At 36.0% G+C, this 4145-nt stretch overlaps 1 long non-coding RNA gene across 1 annotated transcript; it reads left to right on the top strand.

Annotated features, from left to right (window-relative positions):
- The first annotated feature begins 1860 nt into the window (after window positions 1-1860).
- Window positions 1861-3500, top strand: LOC139430231 (uncharacterized). The gene is made up of 2 exons (XR_011640693.1): window positions 1861-2173; window positions 2755-3500. It is a non-coding gene; the product is annotated as an uncharacterized lncRNA (long non-coding RNA).
- Window positions 3501-4145: the final 645 nt, after the last annotated feature.

The following is a 4145-nucleotide window of genomic DNA, read 5'->3' as shown; positions in this document are numbered from 1 at the left end:
CAACCTGAGCCTGAATCGCGTCAACCGATATTTTCGGAGGGTCACATGAAAAGGTCCACTCGCCGCGTCTCAAGTCAGGCACTACTCCCATTTTACGCCAAAAATCCACTCCCAATATCAAAGTATGCCGTACTTCTGGTACTAATAGTATTTCTACGATTTTACTCCGACCTTCGACCGTGATGGGAACACTTACAGCGCCCTCAACTAGACAACTCTCATTATTTGCAACCGTGCATCGTGTATCCATTTTCTTAACTGGCAATTTTAATTTTCTCAACATTCGAATACCGATTTCACCCGCGATAGTTCTACTGGCTCCCGAATCTAACAAACCCGCGATTTTTATTCCCAGGATATCAACTAATAAATATGGACGTTCGTCCCCGTTAGTACAAGCAAAAATAAAATCTAAGATAACTCCGATCGGCTTTCCTGAGGATTGAGATCGACACCGACCTATCGTCGTCTCACTACCCCGTTTCCCGAACACTTAACACAATTTCGAGTTATTACCCCGGGTTCCCCACAACGAAAACAATGTAACTTTCGCGGCGCTTTGCAATCTTTTGCCCTATGTCCGGTTTTTCGACAATTCCAGCAAATCGATGAATTTAATCGTGTCTCGTTTCTGTTTAATTCAGTAGCCGACTCTACCGCGTCTACTTGTACATAAGCTAAATCCGGTTCAAGCGTTTTGGTAGCACGGGCAGGAGGCGCATAGCTATCAACGGAGAGTTTGGTAGCTTCTAACTTCCGTCCAAGTTGCAATAATTGATCCACCGAAGCCACGTCTACCAATGATAATTGCCGTTGAAATGCAGGTGTTAAATTCTTTAGCATTATTTTAATTCGCGTACTTTCCGGAATTCGGGTATTTAATCGCGAGAATAGATTTTGCATCACGGATACATAGATTCCGATCGATTCTGTAGGGCCCTGTGTTCGATGTCTAATTTCATCAAATAATCTATCATCATAGTCAATAGGTTGAAATTCTAGTTTTAAACCCTCTACTAATTGGTCCCACGACGCGTAACTATCACGATTCGCACGATACCAAATAAGTGCTCGATCGCGAAATAAATCCACAGCCGAAACAAAAAGAACTGACTTTGAAACGCCCCTTGCAAATCTTAACTCGTTTACCCGCTCCAAAAAAGCATTTAACGAAGAACGACCGTCCCCAGCAAAAGAAATTCCCCACTTAGCAACAGAAATCAATTTGGAAGGTCCAGCAACCACGCCATTAGCATCACCCTCGTCCGAAGAAGTATCACTAGATACTGTTGAACTTGAGTCCTCATTCAAATTAACCGTACTAATATTTACAGCGGCCCGAGTAGGTGTAGAAGCAGCTCTAGCTTTCAATTCTAATCGCGATGATAATGTGACAATTTCAGAAATAAATTCCGTTTTCAATTGTATCTCATTCGCGTCTTTAGGTAAGGATCGATTAGCACGCCCCAGCAAATAATTTAACCAAGTATTAAGCCTTTTAAATTCGGAAGATGTCGCGATTCCCGTAAAATCGTCTATTTTAGCCTTTACCTTCGTTAGATCGTCTCGTATTGCTTTCGAGTCCTGTGCGAATGTGAACGGATACTCTGGCAATGTAAAGCTCGCGTTTTTCTCTAACCGAATAAATTTTCGCAATGAATGACGCATTTCATCATGCGCCAACTGTTCAGTAACGCCCCTAACTCTAAGCTCATATCTCAATGCGTCCGCGGTTAATCGTCCTACATCTAAATTACTCTCCATTGTTTACAAACAAACAAAAAAAAATAGCTTTTCCCTATCCTTAAAAATGACTATATTCCCTTTTGTATGGCCCCACGTTGGGCGCCAATTTGTTACGCCTTAAAAAAAAAAAAGGTAAACCAAAACGCACCCGAAATGAAAATTATGACAATTTTTGAAATTGTTACCCGATCGACACACAACCCGCAAAACAATTTACGTTATCGTTAAACCTAACCAGTTTGTTGCGAACTCCCCGGCAAACTCGTTTGGAGAAGGGAAGGTTCGATTTATTTAAGGCGCCACACAATCCGTTAATTCGCAACGGGCACTGATTGTGAAGTGATGTTGGAAACAAGAGTTCATACAATAACGAAAATTTAACAACACAAAGATATAGAGAGAAAATAAAGAAACTCAATAGATGCAGGTAAGCAAAATGATATATATATTGCAAAAAAAAAATCAAATAAAATAAAATAAATTATAGGTTAAATCAAATCAAAATAAATATCAACCTAACGAAAAATAAATATCAAAAAAAAAAAATGAAACTAAGAAGATTTAATTGGATAACCAAAAAAAAAAAATGAAACACCTGATTGACCGCGACACCGATTGTCTACCTCAAGTACTTGTTTCAGAAATCGATTAAAAATTAAAAAAAAATTGAATTTCAAAATAACAAAAAAAAATATACCAATTAAACTCTTTTACAAAAGTAAAAAAAAAATAAATTATAATCAACTGATTCGCAAATTCAAAACAAAACAAAATTATATATCCTAAATTTAGTTTGTATGTTATTCTTTTTTTTTTTTTTTTTTAAAAAAATAAGATCCTAAATTATACTAGGTAAGTATTATTATAATGTACAAAAAAAATTGAATTATCAATCTTAATAATTGAAACAGTAAACAGACAATAAAGTAGAATAAAAAATTCAAAGTTTAAAACGAATTGTTGATCTGACCTTAAGTTGTCTTCTTTTTTTTTTTTATATTTTCATAGTCAACTTCGAAAAGGTATGAGTTGGATGACCTTCAGCAGCTTCCTTCGAGATGGTATGGTAAGGAGTGGATATCCAGTGGTATTGAAGTTATTAAAATGTGCTCAGAATTTTAGGACCAAGAATTTCATTAACAAAAATGGTTCCCCCAAAAGAAAGACCTACGGATCGTAATTACCGATTAGAAAAAAAAATTCGCTAAGGGAATGGATGAAAAGAATGAACGGATGTAAGTGTGAACGGTTGATTTTCTTTTTTTTTTTCTTCAATGAAAAGGGTAAATCTAATCAATGAAATTATGCTAATCAATAAATAATAAGAATGTTGTGATATGGATGGGAAAAGTTATGATTAACCGAAATAAGCAATTCTTACCTCAGTTGGTCGAGGTCTACGCCCAAAATTTATGGAATATGGTGAAAAATATTAAATCCGGTTAAAATATCCGGGTCGGGTTATAGAAAAGACTTAACCGCGACTTTTCAACGGGAGTGATATTTCCGATGACTTCGGATTAGCCTCAAGACGCCAAAATTTAATCGCAAATTTTCCAAAATGTCTATCTACGCTGAATTACACTCGTCGTTGCTTTTCTTCACCACCGACGGAGAGAATTGTCACCAAAACCAAAGAGACCGAGTTTTCAAAACCCGTCCGAATTTATACTCGACTCGAATTTCAAAAAAAAATGTACCTTATCGCGCAACTCCCAAAAGTAAAAGTCAAAATAAATACTGTAGGTATTAAACATTTGTCTTTCATTTAAAAACTAAATCCCTTATTAACAAACAAAAGAAAAAAAAAACCTCCCCTCCCAAAAAAAAATTAATAAGATTATTAATAGATATTTTGCAAACAAAAATTTTAAAGAAATAAGGAATAACGACATCTAATGGGTAAAAGGAAAGGTAAGGACAAAGGATTCTCGAATTCTGCTGCTGAAACAAAAAAACAAAAAAAAAAAAACATAAAACAAATTTTGCTACCTGTCTATTGAGAAGAAACACTAAGAACGAAAAAAAAGTAAAAACGTAACAGCGTATAACGTCATAATATCACGTTTTGGGCACATTTTGTTTTTTATCTCCAACATGCTCCAAGATGTCATTTGACGCCTGAATATCACAAATACGGTCAACAGAATTACCGGAACCGAAAGTGATAGAAAGTTCAAACATGGCTCAAAACGGCGTATAACGTCATAATATCACGTTTTGGGCACATTTTGTTTTTTATCTCCAACATGCTCCAAGATGTCATTTGGCGCCTGAATATCACAAATATGATCAACAGAATTACCGGAGCCAAAAGTGATAGAAAGTTCAAACATGGCTCAGAACGGCGTATAACGTCATAATATCACGTTTTGGGCACATTTTGTTTTTTATCTCCA

The sequence above is a fragment of the Onthophagus taurus genome, chromosome 6 (assembly GCF_036711975.1).
Source record: "Onthophagus taurus isolate NC chromosome 6, IU_Otau_3.0, whole genome shotgun sequence".
NCBI lineage: Eukaryota > Metazoa > Arthropoda > Insecta > Coleoptera > Scarabaeidae > Onthophagus > Onthophagus taurus.
Note: the sequence above shows the minus strand (reverse complement) of the source record. Positions and strands in the feature narration are given on the sequence as shown.